The sequence below is a fragment of the Hordeum vulgare genome, chromosome 3H, assembly GCF_904849725.1.
Source record: "Hordeum vulgare subsp. vulgare chromosome 3H, MorexV3_pseudomolecules_assembly, whole genome shotgun sequence".
Lineage (NCBI taxonomy): Eukaryota > Viridiplantae > Streptophyta > Magnoliopsida > Poales > Poaceae > Hordeum > Hordeum vulgare.
Window position 1 is genome coordinate 518,606,492 of NC_058520.1, and position 23,274 is coordinate 518,629,765.

Consider the following 23,274-nt stretch of genomic DNA (forward strand, 5'->3'; position numbering starts at 1 on the left):
TCAACGCGCTCGCGTCAAGTAACCTTTACATGTACCTACAACTGGTGTTGAAGTAATCTGTGAGCCACAAGGGACTCAACAATCTCATTTTCAAAGGAATCAAGACTAGCAAAGCTTAATGGGTGAGGTATGGTTAAGTGGTGAGGTTGCAGCAGCGGCTAAGCACATATTTGGTGGCTAATCTTACGAGTACAAGAATAAAGAGGGGGATGATCTACGCATAGCGGACGTGAACTACTCATGATCACATGGATGATCCTGAACACCTACCTATGTCAGACATAACCCCACCGTGTCCTCGATCGGAGAAGGAACTCACGAAAGAGACAGTCACGGTTACGCACACAGTTGGCAAGTTTTAATTAAGTTATCTTCAAGTTATCTAGAACCAGTGTTAAACAAAGTTTCCATGTTGCCACATAACCGCGGGCACGGCTTTCCGAAAGATTTAACCCTGCAGGGGTGCTCCAACTAGTCCATCACAAATTACCACAAGCCGCATAGAAATCCTGGATCACGAAGCTCGCGATCTCGCCGGACTCCTTAGTGGAAAATCTCAACTCTGAGATTACCCAAAGCAGCACCGGAATCCCGATGCACAAGATATCTCGTCAAAGGTAAAACTAATCCAGCAAGGCCACCCGACGTGTCGACGATCCCGATAGGAGCCGCGTATCTCGTTCTCAGGACACGGCGGATAAGCGAAGCGTACGGTGGCCTGATAGACATCACCCGAGTTTCCCCGAGTTGGCCTCGCATGGTGCTCTGTTTTGCACCAGCACCATCAGCACTGGCCCTCCCGGTATTATGTAGAATTACTCCTCGGGTAGCGCTAACTCCCTATGCATTTCATTTAACAGAATTATTATGTTGGGAAAATGAAGTACCAATGTTGGGCCTTGCCACACGAGCTTTAATCTAAAACGAATTATCAAGGGGGTCCCTATAACAACCCCGATCGTGTTAGGAGCGCTCAATTATGGAACATAACACCGGTAGCCGAAACTAAGGGGGCAAAGGTGGAACAAAACACCAGGCTAGAAAGGCCGAGCCTTCCACCTTTTACCAAGTATATAGGTGCACTAAATTAATTACATTTAATATGGTGATATGACAAGGGACCCATGTAATCACATGGAAGCAACTGCACCTGCAACTAGCAACGCTAACACAGGGTTAAGCAAGCGGTAACATAGCCAATCGGTGGTTTTCTAGGTTGAACAGGTTGAAGGTTATCATGGCAATGTTGGGAGGCTGATATTTAACATGTGGTAGGCAATGAGACATAGTCAATATAAGTGATAAAACTAGAATGGCAATGATAGTAATGGTATCTGGGGAAATGGTCATCTTGCCTGAGATCCCGCTTGGAAGAAGAATGACTCCGTGAAGCAGACGAACCGATGTAGTCGAACGGGTCCTCACAATCCGACACGCTTACGGAACTCTATCGAGACGAAGCAAACCAGAAACAAGAAACAACACACGATATAAACCACACGATGCACAACACAAATGATGCATGATCAGATGAACACATGCAAGACACGGCATGACAATTCACAACACTCAAACACTGCACATTAAGTGAAGTTCAATATGCAACAACTTGCATATTGACGAAACTCCACGTTTAATTATTTAGTTCTATCCCGATTAGCTACACGACAATATTAAATGTGGTTAAACATGGCAAGAGGTGAAGGACAATTAATCTACCTATCTAGGTATTTTAAATGAGGTCGGAAATGACATATAGCACCTCCGAAACGACCTCACATGTTAAATTAAAATTCTCTCCATATCTGAACTAACACATTTAATTGGTTGTTAAACAGCAAAACAAATAGGTTCAGATGATTCTACGCGTCGTTACAAGCAATTTACACATAGAGAACATCTCCAACGGAGCTACGGTTCAAAAGATATGGACAACGCAAGATATGATGGCATGAATGCAAAATGTGTGCAACGACGGTCACGAGCACTTCAAAACATACAACCAGCAAGGTAAAATGAATCTACGCGAGATTCTAAGCAAGTTTCATATAGGACACGATCAAAACGGAGCTACGTTCAACAACTACGAGCAAAACAATAAATCATTACAATCTTCCAAAAACAGCCACATAGCATTTTCTACGCCCGACAACTATGAGCTACCAAAACCCAACATGCTCAACCAAGGCATGAGATGATAGAGGGCAAGAATCACTACAACATACAACCAACAACACCTAGCATGGCATCATGGATCACTAGGAAAAGAAGTCACAAAATGGCTTCTCACACACAGTTTCAGACTTAGTGAAAATAGCAGTTTATGAAGCTGCAGTTTTCGATCTGAAGGCATATTGATAGCATTAAAACCATAACCTACAGGAATCCAAATGGCATTAAAATTCACAGCATGCTAGAGAATCACAAGGTCTACAACTAACTCCATTGCACCAACCTCAAAAGAGCTACAGAACACAAGATAGAAGCAAGACAAGACAACAACAAAATATAACAGAACTCAGACTTAGAAATATTTCAGCATCTCTAAAACATCACTATTTCCTAGCAAGTAAAGATCAACCAAAGCACACCTAAACATGGATTTCTATTGCAACTAAAAATACCAGGGGCTAGACTAAACATCAAAGGGCAAATCTCTAGTTGACAACTCCTTCAAACGAAGCACGGAATAAATCCTACGAAAAAGACAAGAGGGCAACATAGCAAAATATCGTGCGACCTAACTTGCTCAAAAACTAAAACTAAATACACAGAAACCCCAAAAACATATAAAACATGTGGGGTTGCAACACAAAAATATTGCCACACGTAAATGCGAGATATAATCCTAAACACGGAAAATAAACTAGTGGCAAATGCCTACACGCAAAAATACCAATGACTACTCTAAAAAACATGGAAAAGTGGTTCCTAAAACATGAACATTTCTACTACGGAGTTCGGGCAATCCGAACACGCGCGAAAAAATAACTACGGGCAAAAACATATAGACAGCACATGATTCTAGGCATACGGCACGCTAAACGACGTCAAACAAATATGCAAGATCGAACCGACTAACGGTTAAAAAGTTACGAACGTTCTATAATACGTCTATTTCCTGAAATACAACTAATCAAAAAAAAACTACTAAGCTCTATCGGGCCGAACCTGAGGCGCATAACAACTAAAATGCGCCTAAGCAAAAGATAGAGGCCGAGGTTACCTTGGGGCCAGCCTGGAGGAGGGAAAATGGGCCGAGGCCTGGTCAGGCGGCTCGGGGCCCAAGCGGGATCCGGCCCAGGCGGCGAGGAGGCCCAGGCGGGGCTGCGGTCGGTCAGCTCGTCGTGCGGCAGCTGCTACACTCCCGATCCAGATAGGATCGAGGAGGCAGGCCGGCGACGCGCCGGCCGGCGGGGCACGGGGAAGCTGTGGGGGCGGCGCATGGCGGGATCAGGCGAATCTGCGCTGCAGGCGGCCGGGAACCGATGTGGCGGCCTGCCGACGGCAGAGAGGCAAGGCGGCCGGGTGGCGAGCTCCGGCAAGCAAGCTTCCGGTGGCGGGGTAGCCGGTTCCGGCAGCTGGGCGCAAGGCGGCGGGGTAGCGACGAGGAGGCGGCGAGATCCGGGGGCTTGGGCTGCTGCCCTCGAGCACGAACGCGGAGGAGCGGCTGGCGAGCCGGCGGCAGATCTGGGCTCATCCGGGCCCGATCTGGGCCTGGTGGGCCCGGCGACTGCGTAGAGGGGGGAGGGAGGAGAGAGATTGGGTGGATTATGGTTTCGGGGGCACGGTTTTCGAGGAGAGAGAGGAGAGAGGGCTGTTTACAAATACCCGGGGGTCTATTTATAGACAAATGGGGGGCTAGGTTAACCGAAATTTCGTTCTAGATCCAACCGTGCGGTCGGAATCGGACGATTCCGCACGCGGGAACGGGTAAGTGGCCGTGTAGTGTAGATATCCGAAGACGAGAGGGGAAACGGGCGACGCGGCAACGATTTTTAAAACACCGACAACTGTCCGACGGTAGACCGAATACGGTGCCGCTACGGCCGACCGTTCAGGTACCAGACGGACTCCGATCGCGACAATATTCGACAAGTGGCCTAGCTATAACTAATTACGACCGCTTGCCAAGTTTCACCCCGATCAGAGAAAGTTTTAAACACAATTTTAAAACAGGGTTTTGACGATGTCGCGGGCGCGTGCGAGTGCGGTCGGGCTCAGAACGGACAACGACGAGAACCGGCGACTAACAACGGATGCATGTTTTGAAAACTGGTGGCAACGGGATGCTGATGCAATGCTGATGATGTGCATGATGCGATGATGATGCGACAAATAAAAATAGACACACGACGAAAATGGAAAGAAAAGGGGAATCTTCTGGAACATCGGCATCGGGCTGTCACAACTCTCCTACAGTACAAGAGGATCTCGCCCCGTGATGCAAGAATGAAAGGGGGGGAGGATGAGAAAGAACAACAGGTAAAAACTTAGTCGCTATTTTGACAAACGAATGAAACCAACGATCCTTGAAGGTTGCAAAGAGAAGAGGAATGATATGAGAAAGAAGCAAGAATTCACGGAAAATTTTGGCAGCACTTCGGTTGGAAAATGGGACAAAAAATTCGAAAAGGTAGGAGAATTAGACAATATTCATAACAAACAACTAAATAGAACAAGGGAACACCATGATCTGGGTAGAACAACATAATAGACCCAAAAGAGCAACATCACAATGCCTCCGGAACAATAGAATAGGAACTAGCTCATACGGAAGAAGAGAATGAAGAGAGAATGACAACTACTATCTCAAATGAACTTGACAAGCACCCTTGCGAGAAGAATTGAACGGAGTTGTTGGAAAAACAACAATGAAAAGAACAAGATAGTAGTGGGCTTATGGAAACCTTTTCAAACTAATGAAGTGACAACCAGCCACTAACATAACAAGGATTGTTTGGGAGAAACAAGATATGAACAATTTCTTACACCAAGAGGATACATTGAGAACTTGGATTAATGACAAGCACCATGATAGCAACAATCCATAGGAAAACTTTAGGTGAAATCCAAACCAAGATAGCTCAATAAATAAATCATGGGTTGAAAATATCTCATGATCATAGAATTGGTGGGTTTAATTATCTCATTCTTGAAAGAATATCTCTTCGAGACTCCTACACTAACAAGAATGCTATAATACCACCTCAAAGGATAAAGGAAGAACAATTGCACATAGAAATGCAAGATAAGAAAACTCGAGGTTCTCCAATAAGAATCTTGAAGAACACTTTGAGAATGAATTGACATCATGAGCCGCTCCGGAAGAAGAATTCAAATTACTTATGAACAAGAATAAGAATTATGTTATGCTTAGACTTCATCAAGTTAAACTGATGACAAGCAACGGATTTAGAAAACCACTTAATCTTCTTGAAATGATTGAGGAGAGATATATGAGCACAAACTTGAAGAAGTCTTGCAACAACCACCAACAATAATTGCAAATGAATGGAGATACAAAGAATGAATGGAGATACCAAGAATGAATGGAGATAAATGAGAATGAAGAGACCATGAGCCACCTGAGAGAAACTAGCACAAGGCACGGGATAATCAAGAGACGAACGAAGGGACAACAATTGAGAAGAATTGAGGATGAAAGCTGAAAGCTGAGAATGAAGAATCTTCTGAAATGATGGCCTTCGGGGGATCGAGAAATGAAAACAACTCAGAAAAGCACCGGATAGCCAGAAAGGGATTACTCATGAACGGAAACAACTGAGAAGACAACATGAAGCTGACATGATATCTTCAAGAGAATGGACCAAGATTTGAGAGAAACACTCCTTCGAATCTTCAATGGAGAGAATGACGAGAAGAACATCACCAAGAATACTGAGACACTCTGGAACAATGAAGAATGAAAGGTTCAGCCAAATATGAGAATTAATTCAAATAGATCTTGGAGAAGGGATATAACTGATGAAATTAAAACTTACATCATAGTTGAAAAGAATTAAACATCTCCGGAAAAGATTACAAGAGCTAAAAGATCCTGGGAAAAACCTATGGATTATGGGCCCACTGAAAAGAAGCCACCGTTGAAAGATTGCTAGAAAGATTGGTATAGCACCGGTACAAATGAAGACTAGATGAGGTTAGCACCTCGAAATAATTAAAAGAATTGAAAACACGAAACTCAGAGATATCTTCAGCACTCCGGATAGGAAAGAGATGAGTGAATAACGGGATAGGCTGTTAAGAATTCCCAACATAGGAAAGAATTACAAGGATGAATAGGATATAATGAACATGGACAACTAAATTAAATTCACCGGAAAAAGATAACCAGATTGAAGGAATGATGCATTAGAACTCCTGAGAATCTTCACAATGAATCACCGGCTACGAAATGAAGAAGAGATAGTGGAAGCCTCACTGAAAATAAAGGCACTTGGATGAGAATTGAATCAATGAAGAAAAAGGGCGGGAGAGCGGGGAAAAACAAAGACGACTTGAGACAGATGAGATGAACTCCGGAAAAGAAATGAGAGAATGATCTTGCAAAATTTGGAGATGATTGAATTCACTTGGAGAGAAACACACCGATTGAAAAGAATTGATAAGACAATTGATTAAGTCAAAGGATTAGCACTCTCATATGAATATGAGAAGACTACTTAGAAAAGATCTGAAATCACTACTTGACATCGAAGCAACACGAATTAACATATTCAACAAACAAAAGGATGCGGCTTGCAATTAGCCAGAACAAACTCATGAGAAAGATTTCGTCTGATATTTTCATGGACAGGATCGCACGGTCTTGAACCTTACAGTAACCATCAAGTGCAAGGCAGTGCACCCGACATACGAAGCGTCCCCGAGTCGTAGCAAGCTACAAGGACTCTTTAAGACACAACGAGAACCGCTGTAAGTCGATCGTCAACAAACGAATCCACTAGATGTCGAACCCCAACCTAACATCATGCATTTGTTGGAACATTGTCCTATAAGAAACTACTTGAATTCCCACCTAAGAATTCCTGAAGTATCTGGTCATGCATCTGGTACACGGATACAAGGAGTAATAATCACACAACTCCTATACTAACCCGTCACCTGTATCACATCCGCCAAAACACAACCAGAGTCTCGGACCTTCATCTACAACAGACCCTCGTGATCACAACGATACAAAGTATGGCAGTACTCCCGAACAATCTTCACCAGTACTGGGGACATCGGGGTTATCTCGCCACTACTAGTATTGAAGCAATTAAGAACATCCTTCGTTCTGAGATACTAAGAAATCTGAATGATAACTGATACGTCCATTTTGTATCATGCTTTCATGTTGATATTTATTGCTTTTTGGGCTGTTATATTACTTGTGGTACCATATTTATGCCTTTTCACTCTTATTTTGCAAGGTTTATTTGAAGAGGGAGAATTCAGGCAGCTGGAATTCTGGACTGGAAAAGGAGCAAATCCTAGTCCACTATTCTGCACATCTCCAAATGCCCTGAAAAGTCACATGGATTTTTTTGGGATTATATAAACAATACTGGGTGAAAGAAGTACCGGAGGGGGGCTGCCAGGGCGCCAAAAGCCCTGCCACCGCCACCACCCCCCTGGTGGTGGAGTGGGGGCTTGTGGGCTCCCTGACGGCCCACTAGCCCCCCTCTTTTTCTATATGAAGGGTCTTGGTCCAGAAAAAAATCATTCGGGAGCTTTTTCATGGTTTCGCCACCGCCACGAGGCGGAACTTGAGCAGATCCAATCTAGAGCTCCGGCAGGACGATCCTGCCGGGGAAACTTCCCTCCCGGAGGGGGAAATTGTTGCCATCGTCATCACCAACACTCCTCTCGTCGGAGGGGAGGCATCTTCATCAACATCTTCATCAGCACCATCTCCTCTCCAATCCCTAGTTCATCTCTTGTAACCAATCTTCGTCTCGCAACTCCGATTGGTACTTGTAAGGTTGCTAGTAGTGTTGATTACTCTTTGTAGTTGATGCTAGTTGGATTACTTGGTGCAAGAGTTTATGTTCAGATCCTTGATGCTATTCATTACACCTCTGATCATGATTATGATTATATTTTGTGAGTAGTTACTTCTGTTCCTGAGGACATGGGATAAGTCATGTTAATAATAGTCATGTGAATTTGATATTCGTTCGGTATTTTGATATGTTGTATGTTGTATTTTCCTCTAGTGGTTTTATGTGAACGTCGACTACATAACACTTCACCATATTTGGGCCTAGAGGAAGGCATTGGGAAGTAGTAAGTAGATGATGGGTTGCCAGAGTGACAGAAGCTTAAACCCCAGTCTATGTGTTGCTTCATGAGGGGCTGATTTGGATCCACTAGTTTAATTCTATGGTTAGACTTTGTCTTAATTCTTCTTTTGTAGTTGCAGATGCTTGCGAGAAAGGTTAATCATAAGTGGGATGCTTGTCCAAGTAAGGGCAGTACCCAAGCGCCGGTCCACCCACATATCAAACTATCAAAGTAACGAACGTGAATCATATGAACATGATGAAACTAGCATGACAGAAATTCCCGTGTGTCCTCGAGAGTGTTTTTCCTCCTATACGACTTTGTTCAGGCTTGTCCCTTTCTACAAAAGAGATTGGGCCACTTGCTGCACCGTTGCTACTACTTGTTACTTGTTACTTTTTGCTCGCTACATTTCACCTCACTACACAATCACTTGTTACCGCTACTTTCAGTGCTTGTAGTCATTACCTTGCTGAATTCCGTTTATCAGAGCCTTCTGCTCCTCGTTGGGTTCGACACTCTTACTTATCGAAAGGACTACGATTGATCCCCTATACTTGTGGGTCATCAATAACAATGTGCTCAAGAATCCCCTGGAGCTCAACTCCCCGGAAGAAATCAAGTTAGACAGGAGGCACCAAGACAGAACTCCGTCACATCGACATCATATAGATTCCAAAAGTATCCGCGTGATCCTAAATTTTTCTTTGAGTGAGAAGAGGAGTAGAATAAATTATTACGTCAAGATTCCTCACCAGAGCATAGAAGAGATGAAAAAAGAATCCTACTCTCCGATATATAACTAGACTCAAAGTAGTTTTTCACTAGACTCGACAAGGCCAAGTTCGATCAATCAAGGGGGCTCCTAGGTCGGTACTGCTCTAATACTAACTTGTCACGCCCAAGATGCGACCCTATCCACAATTTGGCACGAGGGCCTCGTCAGGGATAGAAGCGCATCTCGTCGTGTCGCAAGAATGGGTATCGTTACAAGTACATGTACTGAAAAGAAGAGATATATATATATAATTGGCTTACACTTGTCACAAGCTACATCAGAGTCACAACAGTACAATACAAAATCATCATGAAGAAGAGCAGAGTCCGACTACGGACGAAACCAAACGAGAAAAGAAGAACGACATCCCTCCTTGCTATCCCAGGCTGTCGGCCTGGAACCCATCCTAGATCGATGAAGAAGAAGAAGAAGAAGCAAGTCCAAATGAACCCATCCTACGGCGTCAAGTAACCTTTACATGTACCAGCAACTGGTGTTGTAGTAATCTGTGAGCCACAGGGGACTCAACAATCTCATTTTCAAAGGTATCAAGACTAGCAAAGCTTAATGGGTGAGGTATGGTTAAGTGGTGAGGTTGCAACAGCGGCTAAGCACATATTTGGTGGCTAATCTTACGAGTACAAGAATAAAGAGGGGGATGATCTACGCATAGTGGACGTGAACTACTGATGATCACATGGATGATCCTGAACACCTACCTATCTCAGACATAACCCCACCGTGTCCTCGATCGAAGAAGGAACTCACGAAAGAGACAGTCACGGTTACGCACACAGTTGGCAAGTTTTAATTAAGTTATCTTCAAGTTATCTAGAACCAGTGTTAAACAAAGTTTCCACGTTGCCACATAACCGCGGGCACGGCTTTCTGAAAGATTTAACCCTGCAGGGGTGCTCCAACTAGTCCATCACAAATTACCACAAGCCGCATAGAAATCCTGGATCACGAAGCTCGCGATCTCGTCGGACTCCTTAGTGGAAAACCTCAACTCTGAGATTACCCAAAGCATCACCGGAATCCCGATGCACAAGATATATCGTCAAAGGTAAAACTAATCCAGCAAGGCCACCCGACGTGTCGACGATCCTGATAGGAGCCGCGTATCTCGTTCTCAGGACTCTGAGTTGCCTCGGGTTGGCCCCGCACGATGCTCTATTTTGGACCAACACCATCAGCACTGGCCCTCCGTGTATTATGTAGAATTACTCCTCGGGTAGCGCTAACTCCCTATGCATTTCATTTAACATAACTATTATGTTGGGCAAATGAAATACCAATGTTGGGCCTTGCCAGACCAGCTTTAATCTAAAACGAATTATCAAGGGGGTCCCCCATAACAACCCCGATCGTGTTAGGAGCGCTCAATTATGGAACATAACACCGGTAGCCGAAACTAAGGGGGCAAAGGTGGAACAAAACACCAGGATAGAAAGGTCGAGCCTTCCACCTTTTACCAAGTATATAGGTGCATTAAATTAATAAACATTTAATATGGTGATATGACAAGGGACCCATGTAATCACATGGAAGCAACTGCACCTGCAACTAGCAACGCTAACACAGGGTTAAGCAAGCGATAACATAGCCAACCAGTGGTTTGCTAGGTTGAACAGGTTGAAGGTTATCATGGCAATGTTGGGAGGCTGATATTTAACATGTGGTAGGCAACGAGACATAATCGATAGAAGCGGTAAAACTGGCATGGCAATGATAGTAATGGTATCTGGGGAAATGGTCATTTGCCTGAGATCCCGCTTGGAAGAAGAATGACTCCATGAAGCAGACGAACCGATGTAGTCGAACGGGTCCTCACAATCCAATATGCTTGCGGAACTCTATCGAGACGAAGCAAACTGGAAACAAGCTTCAACACACGATATATACCACACGATGCACAACACAAATGATGCATGAGCAGCTGAACACATGCAAGACACGACATGACAATTCACAACACTCAAACACTGCACATTAAGTGAAGTTCAATATGCAACGAGTTGCATATTGACGAAACTCCACGTTTAATTATTTAGTTCTATCCCGATTGGGTACACGACAATATTAAATGTGGTTAAACATGGCAAGAGGTGAAGCGCAATTAATCTACCTATCTAGGCATTTTAAATGAGGTCGGAAATGACATATAGCACCTCCGAAACGACCTCACATGTTAAATTAAAATTCTCTCCATATCTGAACTATCACATTTAATTGGTTGTTAAACAGAAAAACAAATAGGTTCACATGATTCTACATGTCGTTACAAGCAATTTACACATACAGAACATCTCCAACTGAGCTACGGTTCAAAAGATACGAACACCGCAAGATATGATGGCATGAATACAAAATGTGTGCAACGACGGTCACGAGCACTTCAAAACATACAACCAGCAAGGTAAAATGAAACTACACGAGATTCTATGCAAGTTTTATATAGGACACGATCAAAACGGATCTACGGTTCAACAACTACAAGCAAAACAAGAAATCACTACAATCTGCCAAAAACACCCACATAGCATTTTCTACGCCCGACAACTACGAGCTACAAAAACCCAACATGCTCAACCAAGGGATGAGACGATAGAGGGCAATAAGCACTACAACATACAACCAACAACAACTAGCATGGCATCATGGATCACTAGGAAAAAAAGTCACAAAATGGCTTCTCACACACAGTTACAGACTTAGTGAAAATAGCAGTTTATGAAGCTGCAGTTTTTGATCTGAAGGCATATTGATAGCAGCAAAACCATAACCTACATGACTCCAAATGGCATGAAAATTCGCAGCATGCTAGCGAATCACAAGGTCTACAACTAACTCCATTGCACCAACCTCAAAAGAGCTACAGAACACAAGATAGAAGCAAGACAAGACAGCAACAAAATATAACAGAACTCAGACTTAGAAATATTGCAGCATCTCTAAAACATCACTATTTCCTAGCAAGTAAAGATCAACCAAAGCACACCTAAACATGGATTTCTATTGCAACTAAAAATACCAGGGGCTAGACTAAACATCAAAGGGCAAATCTCTAGTTGACAACTCCTTCAAACCAAGCACGGAATAAATCCTACGAAATAGACAAGAGGGCAACATAGCAAAATATCGCGCGAACTAACTTGCTCAAAAGCTAAAACTAAATACACAGAACAATCCTATGGATTTTTCTACCCCGAAAACATATAAAACATGTGGGGTTGCAACACAAAAATATTGCCACACATAAATGCGAGATATAATCCTAAACACGGAAAATAAACTAGCCGCAAATCCCGACACGTGAAAATACCAATGACTACTCTAAAAAACATGGAAAAGTGGTTCCTAAAACATGAACATTTCTACTACGGAGTTCGGGCAATCCGGACACGCGCGAAAAAATAACTACGGGCAAAAACATATATACAGCACACGATTCTAGGCATACGTCATGCTAAGCGACGTCAAACAAATATGCAAGTTATAAATTCGGATTCTACGTGAAATTCTACACCAAAACCATATACAATATGTCTCGAACCGACTAACGGTTAAAAAGTTACGAACATTCTATAATACGTCTATTTCCTGAAATACAACTAATCGAAAAAAAACTACTAAGCTCTATCGGGCCGAACCTGAGGCGCATAACAACTAAAATGCGCCTAAGAAAAAGATAGAGGCCGAGGTTACCTTGGGGCCGGCCTGGATGAGGGAGAATGGGCCGAGGCCTGGTCAGGCGGCTCGGGGCCCAGGCGGGAGGCGACCCAGGCGGCAAGGAGGCCTAGGCGGGGCTGCGGTCGGTTGGCTCGTCGTGCGGCAGCTGCTACGCTCCCGATCCCAATAGGATTGAGGAGGCAGGCCGGCGGCGGGGCATGGGGAAGCTGCGGGGGCGGCACATGGCGGGATATGTCGGAGCTGCGCTGCAGGCGGCCGGGGAACCGATGTGGCGGCGAGATCTGTCGCGGGCGGGGTCCGCTCGATCTGGCGGCCTGCCGGCAGCGGAGAGGCTTGGCGGCAGGGTGGCGAGCTCCGGCAGGCAAGCTTCCGGCAACGGGGTGGCCGGTTCTGGCAGCTGGGCGCAAGGAGGCGGGGTAGCGAGAGGAGGCGGCGGGATCCGGGGGCTCGGGCTGCTGCCCACGAGCACGGTCGCGGAGGAGCGGTTGGCGAGCCGGCGGCGGATCTCGGCTCGTCCGGGCCCGATCTGGGCCTGGCAGGCCCGGCGGCTGCGCAGAGGGGGGAGGGAGGAGAGAGAGTGGGTGGATTATGGTTTCGGGGCCACGGTTTTTGAGGAGAGAGGAGAGAGGGTTGTTTACAAATACCCGGGGGTCTATTTATAGACAAATGGGGGGCTAGGTTAACCGGGATTTCGTTCCGGATCCAACCGTGCGGTCGGAATTGGACGATTCCGCACGTGGGAACGGGTAAGTGGCCGTGTAGTGTAGATATCCGGAGACGAGAGGGGAAACGGGCGACGCGGCAACGATTTTCAAAACACCGACAACCGTCCGACGGTAGACCGAATACGGTGCAGCTACGGTCGACCGTTCGGGTACGAGACGAACTTCGATCGCGATGAAATTCGACAGGCGGCCTAGCTAGAACTAATTACGACCGCATGCCAAGTTTCACCCCGATCATAGAAAGTTCTAAACACACTTTTAAAATAGGGTTTTGACGATGCCGCGGGCGCGTGCGAGTGCGGTCGAGCTCAGAACGAACAACGACGAGAACCGGCGACTAACAACGGATGCAAGTTTTTAAAACAGGCGGCAACGGGATGACGATGCAATGCTGATGATGTGCATGATGCGATGATGATGCAACAAATAAAAATAGACACATGACGAAAACAGAAAGAAAAGGGGAATCTTCTGGAACGTCGGCATCGGGCTGTCACACATCGCGTGGCCACTCGCACGCTCGAACTTCTGCTAATCGGGGGACCGAATACTTGGGTTTCTTCTTCTCATTTTCATCATCCTTGGGGTCACGGCTTGAGGATCCTCTTAGGAATCTCCTCATCTTTTCCTTTTTCTTTCTCTGAAAATTTCTGAAATTTTTAGTGACTCAAAGAAAAAGTGAACAAGGCTCAACGAAACTCACATCAACTACTCCTACAAGTGCCTAGAGGCCATATCATGCATCAAAACGACTTGGGACCATCTAAAATTAACATCCAAAGCTCAAGAACAGGGTCACCAAGGCAGCAATAATACGCAACGAATAAAGAACTAGAGCAAAAACTAATTGGACCAATGGAGGAGTCACATACCAAGGAACAATTTCCCCAAAACAGTTTGGTCAATGGGGCTTTGCACAAGGAGATCGAAAATCGCAGCAAGAAGAGCAAGAACACGGGTTTGCGCTGTAGAATGAATTTTTCTGGAGGTAGGAGAAGGAGATGGGAGCTGGAATAAGTGGAGGGGAGCCACGTGAGCCCCACAAGCCAGGTAGGCGCGGCCAGGGGGGTGCCCGTGCCTCTTGGGCTTGTGGCCCACTGGTGCATCCCCCTGACTAGCTCTCCGTCTCAGAATTTTTCAAAAATTCCAGAAAAAATCATACTTGATTTTCAAGTCATTTGAAGAATTTCTATTTTCGGGACACTTTTCGACGGGACGGAAAAAGCAGAAAACAGGAGAAACTAAGGCTAAATCCATCATTTTTCTTCTAACAACGGAAAGTAAAAGTTCGGAAGAGCGGTTTGTGACTCCTAGATTCATCCATCTCATAGTCATCAAAAGAAATCTGTCAATGAGGTTGATCAAGTCTCCTTGACAAACTTTTTTCGAATCGCATAAAAACGGAGAATTTTTGAATAGTCACTAGGTTACCTCAATGGGGATGTGCATATCCCCAACAAGCAAATCATACTTCATCTTAACAGTAGGTATAGGGCATTCAAAGCTCCCAATAAGAATTGATGAAGTTTTTTCAATAGCATTGATGCAATGTACTCGATATGGTTTCTTCGTAAAGTGCACCATATCCTCATTACCATTGACATGGAAAGTGACATTGCCTTTGTTGCAATCAATAACAGCCCCTGCAGTGTTTAAAAAGGGTCTTCCAAGGATGACCGCCATGGCATCACCCTCAGGAATATCCAGAATAACAAAGTCCATTAAGATAGTAACGTTAGCAACCACAACAGGCACATCCTCGCAAATGCCGATAGGGAAAGCAGTTGATTTGTCGGCCGTTTGCAAGGAGATTTCAGTGGGTGTCAACTTATCCAATTCAAGTCTACAATAAAGAGAGAGAGGCATAACACTAACACTGTCTCCAAGATTGTGTAAAGCAGTTCTAACATAGTTACCTTTAATGGAGCAAGGTATAGTGGGTACTCCGGGATCACCTAGTTTCTTAGGAGTTCCACCCTTGAAGGTGTAATTAGCGAGCATGGTGGAAATCTCAACCTCAGGTATCCTCCTCTTATTAGTCACAATATCCTTCATGTACTTAGCATAAGGAGACATTTTAAGCATATTTGTCAAACGCATTTGCAGAAAGATAGGTCTAATCATTTCAACAAATCGCTCAAAATCCTCATCATCCTTTTTCTTGGATGGTTTGGGAGGAAAGGGCATGGGTTTCTGAACCCATGGTTCTCTTTCTTTACCATGCTTCCTAGCAGTGAAGTCGTTCTTATCGTATCTCCTATTCTTAGGTTGTGGGTTATCAAGATCAACACTAGGTTCAATCTCCACATCCTTATCATTGTTAGATTGAGCATCAACATGAACATCACTATCGATACTATCATTAGGCTCATGTTCATCACCAGATTGTGTTTCGGCATCAGAAATAGAGATATCATTTGGATTCTCTGGTGTAACAGCAACGGGGCTGCTAGCATGCAAGTTCATATCATCTTTCTTTTTCTTCCTAGGATGACTAGGTGCTTCGGTGCTAACTCCTTGAGAATCTTGTTCAATTCTCTTAGGATGACCCTCAGGATACAAAGGTTCCTGGGTCATTCTGCCACCTCTAGTGACGACTCTGGCAGAATTGTCATTCAACTCATTGAGCAAGTCATTTTGAGCCTTAAGTACTTGTTCTACTTGAGTAGTAACCATAGAGGCATGTTTACTCAAAAGCTTAAGATCATTGACGTTTCTATCCACACAAGCACTTAAATGACTGAGCATACGAGCATTCTGTTCCAATTGTCTGCTAACATAATAATTGAAACTTTGTTGTTTGGCAACAAAGTTATAAAATTCATCTAAGCATAAGCTAGCAGGTTTATCAAAAGGAATATCACTCGCATTGAATCTACGAAGATAATTTACCTCTACTACCTGTGTCGGGTTATCAAGACCATGGATCTCTTCGATAGGTGGTAAATTTTTGACATCTTCAGATTTAATTCCTTTCTCTTTCATAGATTTCTTAGCTTCTTGCATATCTTCAGGACTGAGGAATAGGATACCTCTTTTCTTCGAAGTTGGCTTCAGAGGTGGTTCGGGAATGTTCCAAGCATTCTCATTGCACAAGATATTATTCAATAGAATCTCAGCTTGTTCCATAGTTCGTTCCCTGAAAACACAACCAGCACAACTATCTTGGTGGTCCCTAGAAGCATCGGTTAGTCCATTATAGAAGATATCAAGTATTTCATTCTTCTCAAGAGGGTGATCAGGCAAAGCATTCAGTAGCTGGACAAGCCTCCCCAAGCTTGTGGGAGACTCTCTTCTTCAACTTGCACAAAGTAATATATTTCCTGCAAGGCAGCTTGTTTCTTATGGGCAGGAAAATATTTTTCAGAGAAGTAGTAGATCATATCCTGGGGATTACGCACACAACCAGGAGCAAGAGAAGTGAACCAAGTCTTAGCATTATCCTTTAGCGAGAAAGGAAACAACTTAAGGATATAGTAGTGGTGGATCTTTTCCTCACTCGTGAATAGGGTGCCTATATCGTGCAGCTTAGTAAGATGTGCTACAACCGTTTCAGACTCATAACCATAAAAAAGGATCAGATTCGACCAAAGTGATTAACTCAGGATCAACAGAGAATTCATAATCCTTATTGATCACAAAGATATGTGAAGTAGCAAACTTAGGATCGTATTTGATCCTAGCGTTCAGAGAGTTTTCTTTCCACTTGCGCAATAAGTTCTCAAGATCATAGCTATCCTTACAAGCAAGAAAGTCCTCATCTATCTCTCCCTCCATAACATAACCCTGAGGTATATCAAGCAATTCATATCTAGGAGAGCTAGTTCTAACAGGTGAAATAGCAGGTTCTACTTCAATAATCTCAGCAGTTTCAGAAGTATCATCACATTCAGCAGCAACTCTAGCAATTTGTGCATCGAGAAATGCACCTAGTGGCAAAGCAGTATCAAGCAAAGCATCATCATAAGCATCATGGATAGCAGAAGTAGAATCATCAAGCACAGGCAACATATCAGGATTTCTAGCAAGTGGTGGTGTCGCAAACCTACTCATAACTGAAGGTGAATCAAGTGCAGAGCTAGATGGCAGTTCCTTACCTGTCCTCGTAGTTGAGGGCAAGACTTTAGTTTTCGGATCTCTCGGATTCCTCATAGTTATCAACAGACGTAAATCCCAAGTGACTCAGAGAATAGTGCTAGGCCTCCCAGGCAACGGCGCCAGAAAATAGTCTTGATAACCCACAAGTATAGGGGATCGCAACAGTTTTCGAGGGTAGAGTATTCAACACAAATTTGTTGATTCGACACAAGGGGAAGCAAAGGAATGTTCTCGAGTATTAGCAGTTGAGTTGTCAATTCAACCACACCTGAAAGACTTAGTATCTGCAGCAAAGTTTTAGTAACAGAGTAGTGTGATAGCAACAGTAGCAACGGTAACAGTAGCAGTGACAGCAGTAGCGGTAGCAGTAGCAGCAGTGACAGCAGTAGCGGTAAAGTAACGTAGCAAGGACCAGTAGGAAAAGACTCGTAGCCATTGGATCGGTGATGGATAATTATGCCGGATCACATTCATCATGTAACAGTTATAACATGGAGAGATATGTAACTAGCTCCAGTTCGTCAATGTAATGTAGGCATGTATTCCGTATATAGTCATACGTGCTTATGAAAAGAACTTGCATGCCATCTATTGTCCATCCCTCCCAAGGAAGCGGGGTCCTAATGGAAACTACGGGATCTTAAGGTTCTCCTTTTAATAGAGAACCAGAACAAAGCATTAGCACTTAGTGAATACATGAACTCCTCATACTATGGTCATCTCCGAGAGTGGTTCCGGCTATTGTCACTCCGGGGTTGCCGGGTCATAACACATAGTTGGTGACTACAACTTGCAAGATAGGATCAAGAACACACATATATTGACGAGAACATAATAGGTTCAGATCTGAAATCATGGCACTCGGGCCCTAGTGACAAGCATTAAGCATGGCAAAGTAGTAGCAACATCAATCTGAGAACATAGTGGATACTAGGGATCAATCCCCATCAAAACTAACTCGATTACATGATAGATCTCATCCATCCCATCACCGTCCAGCAAGCCTACGATGAGATTAATCACGAACGGTGAAGAGCATCATGGAATTGGCGATGAAGGAAGGTTGATGATGACGACGGTGAGGATCTCCCCTCTCCGGAGCCCAGAACGGACTCCACATCTGCCCTGCAGAGGAAGAACAGGTGGTGGCGGCGCCTCCGTATCGTAAAACGCAATGAACTCTTCTCTTTTATTTTTTTCGGGCGAGAGAGAAATAGAGCTGGAGTTGGAGGCGGCGGAGCCCCGAGGGCCCCACAAACCTTCTAGGCGCGTCTAGGGGGCCCGCGCCTCCTGGGCTTGTGGGCTCCTCGCTCCACGTCTCCGGTTGATTCTTGCACCAGTATTTTTTATATATTCCACAAAAAATCCTCGTAAATTTCCAGGTCATTCCGAGAACTTCTATTTCTGCGCAAAAATAACACCATGGCAATTCTGCTGAAACCAACGTTAGTCCGGGTTAGTTCCATTCAAATCATGCAAATTAGAGTCCAAAACAAGGGCAAAAGAGTTTAGAAAAGTAGATACAATGGAGACGTATCAATCGCCTCCACTAACTACTAGTCGGCCCATCTCCTTCGAGCTGGGCCTCGAGCCCACAAGGTGAGAAGAAACCGCAACCCCCTATCTTACGCCCTCGGCGTCATTTAGTAATATTGCGCCCAACTCTGTTTCGGCCCATTATGCATGATTGGGCCCGTTAGTTTTTTTAGGTTTGCGAATTTTGTATTTTCAGAAAAAATGCATAATTTTCAAACACGCGTAACTTTTAATCCGTGTGTTGGTTGGCAATGAGTTATATATGTAAAGTGATTATAATTTCGCGTAGATTAAGATTTTCCAGCTCGCAAGCATATTTAAGGCTATTTAGCATGTTGTTTGCATCGGTTTGCGTGTCGACGTGATAGAAACGGTGTAGTCCATAGTTAATTAACCGTAGCTCCATTAGAGATGAGCCATATATGTAAATGGACTAGAACGACGAATAGAATCACGTGAACCACTTTGTCTTGTCAGTTAACAAACATAAAAGGTAACCAGGACAAATCTAGACAAACTTAAAATTTAAAACATGGGGTCATTTCGGAGACTCTATATGTCGTTTCCGACCTCATTTAAAATGCCTAGATAGGTAGTTTAATTTGTGCTTCACCCCGTTCCATGTCCAATAACATTTCATATTGTCATGTACCTAATGGGAGTGAACTAAATAATTAAACATGGAGTTTCGTCAATATGCAACTCGTTGCATATTTAGCTTCACTTCACGTGTAGTGTTTGATTGTTGTGAATTGCCATGCCATGCCTTGCATATTTGAAACTGATCATGCATCATATGTGAATTGCATCATGTCGTACATGTGCTGTGGTGAATATCGTGTGTTGATGCTTGTTTTTGGTTTGCTTCGTCTCGTAGAGTTCCGCAAGCGTGTCGGAATGTGAGGACCCGTTCGACTACGTCGGTTCGTCTGCTTCATGGAGTCGTTCTTCTTCCAAGTTGGATCACAGGGAAGATGACCATTTCCCTAGATACCATTAGTATCATTGCCATGCTATTTATAGTGTTTCTACCGCTATGTCTCCCTACCTACCACATGTTTAACATGTCTCCCAACATTGCCATGAAAACCTTCAACCTGTTTACGACCTAGCAAACCACTGATTGGCTATGTTACCGCTTGCTTAACCATTGGGTAGTGTTGCTAGTTGCAGGTGCAGTTGCTTCCATGTCCAAACATGGGTCCCTTGTTATATCACCATATTATTGCTAATTAATTTAGTGCACCTATATACTTGGTAAAAGGTGGAAGGCTCGGCCTTTGTAGCCTGGTGTTTTGTTCCACCTTTGTCTCCTTAGTTTCGGCTAACGGTGTTATGTTCCATAAATGAGCGCTCCTAACATGCTTGGGGTTGTTATGGGGACCCCCTAGATTCTCATTTTGGGATAAAGCTCGTCTGGCAAGGCCCAACATTGGTATTATATTTGCCCAACATAATAATTATGTTAATACTAAAAAACATAGGGCGTCATGAACCCGAGGAGTAATTCAACATAATACAGGGATGGCTAGTGCTGATGGTGCTGGTCCAAAACAGAGTTGTGTGCGGGGCCAACCCGGGGCAACTCGGGTGATTTCTATCAGGGCACTGCACATTGCGCTCATCCGGTTGTGCCGTGAGAATGAGATACGCGGCTCCTATCGGGATGTCGGCATGTCGGGCGGCCTTGCTGGACTTATTTTACCTTTCTCGAGCGTCTTGTGCGAGGGATTCCAAGGATGCTTTGGGTTATCTTGAGGTTGAGGTTTTCCAATAGGAACCCGAGGAGATCACGGGTTTCCCTGATCAAGGTTATTCCGTCGCAGCGTGTGGTAGTTTGTGATGGACTAGTTGGAGCAGCCCTACAGGGTTACATCTTTCAAGAAGTCATGCCCGCGGTTATGTGGCAACATGGAAACTTTGTTTAACATCCGGTTCTAGATAACTTGAAGTAAGCTTAATTAAAATATGCCAACTTAGTGCGTAACCGTGACTGTCACTTTCATGAGCTCCTTCTCCGATCGAGGACATGGTGGGGTTATGTCTCACGTAAGTAGGTGTTCAGGATCATTCATTTGATCATCAGTAGTTCACGTCCTCTATGCGTAGATCAACCCCCTCTTTATTCTTGTACTCATAAGTTAGCCACTAAATAAATGCTTAGTCGCTTGTAGCAGCCTCACCACTTAACCATACCTCACCCATTAAGGTTTGCTAGTCTTGATACCTTTGGAAATGAGATTGTTGAGTCCCCTGTGGCTCACAGATTACTGCAACACCACTTGCAGGTATAGGTAAAAGTTACTTTGACGAGAGCGCGTTGATTGTGCTATTTGGAGCTTCTTCTTCCTCATCTTCATCGATCTAGGATGGGTTCTAGGCCGGCAGCCTGGGATAGCAAGGATGGACGTCGTTCTTTTATCATTTGTTTTCGTCTGTAGACAGACCATTGTATTCTTCATGATGATTGTATGAATTGTACTGATGTGACTCTGATATAGCTTGTGGCGAGTGTAAGCCAACTCTTTATACTCATCTTTTCAGTACATGTACTTGTACCGATATCCATTCTTGCGAAACGACGAGATGCGTTTCTATCCCTATCGAGGCCCTCGCGCCAAAATAAGGATAGGACCACATCTTGGGCGTGACATAATCAGAATGAGAATATCCAACGAGGTGAATATTTGAGCCCTTGGGGTACCACAATCCTAGTGTTGGTGTGTGAGCTAGATATCGAAGAATATGTTTCACAGCCTTATGGTGTGATTCCTTCAGTTTTGCTTGGAAACATGCACACATGCAAACACTAAGCATAATGTCTGGCCTAGATGCACATAAGTACAATGAGGAGCCAATCAAAGAGTGATATACCTGTTGATCGAAATCTATACCATTTTTGTTAGTGCAGAGGTGGTCGTTGGTAGGCATAGGAATCTTGATGCCTTTGCATTCATGCATTCCGAATTTCTTCAGGACATCCTTGAGGTATTTCTCTTGAGAGATGAAGATGCCATTGCGTTCTTGACAAATTTTTAGACCTAAGAAGAATTCCAGCTCCCCCATCATGGACAGTTGATATTGTTCACCCATCATGTACACAAATTCATCACTGTAACGTTTGTTAGTACAACCAAAAATAATGTCGTCGACATATATTTGGCACATGAATAATTCATTGTCATAGGATTTTGTGAAAAGAGTATGATCAAGTGAACCGGGTTAGATGTTGAAAATATGCCCTAGAGGCAATCATAAAATGGTTATTATTATATTTCCTTGTTCATGATAATTGTCTATTGTTCATGTTATAATTGTATTAACCGGAAACCGCAATACATGTGTGAATAAATAGACCACACCATGTCCCTAGTGAGCCTCTTGTTGACTAGCTGGTTGATCAATAGATGGTCATGGTTTCCTGACCATGGACATTGGATGTCGTTGATAACGGGATCACATCATTAGGAGAATGATGTGATGGACGAGTAGGACACAAGTAAGTTGTGGGAGTAGATTCTATGCACGAGTAGAACACAAGTAAATTGTGGGCGAGACAACTTTACTTTATTTCATTGCTAACCGTTAGCCATAGTAGTAGAAGTAATAGTTGGCGAGACAACTTCATGAAGACACGATGATGGAGATCATGGTGTCATGCCGGTGATAATGGTGATCATGACGTGCCCCGAAGATGGAGATCGAAGGTGCAAGATGATATTGGCCATATCATGTCACTTTATGATTTGCATGTGATGGTTATCATGTTATCACATCTTATTTGCTTAGAACGACGGTAGTAAATAAGATGATCCCTCACTAAAATTTTAAGAAATGCGTTCCCCCTAAGTGTGCACTTTTGCGAAGGATCGTTTTTTCGAAGAACCATGTGATGATCGGGTGTGATAGATTCTAGCGTTCGCATAAAACGGGTGTAAGCCAGATTTACACACGCAAAACACTTAGGTTGACTTGACGAGCCTAGCATGTATAGACATGGCCTCGGAACACGAGATACTGAAAGGTCTAACATGAGTTGTATAGTGGATACAATCAACATGGAGATGTTCACCATTGATGACTACTCCGTCTCACCTGATTATCGGACATGGCTTAGTTTATATGGATCATGTATCACTTAAATGACTAGAG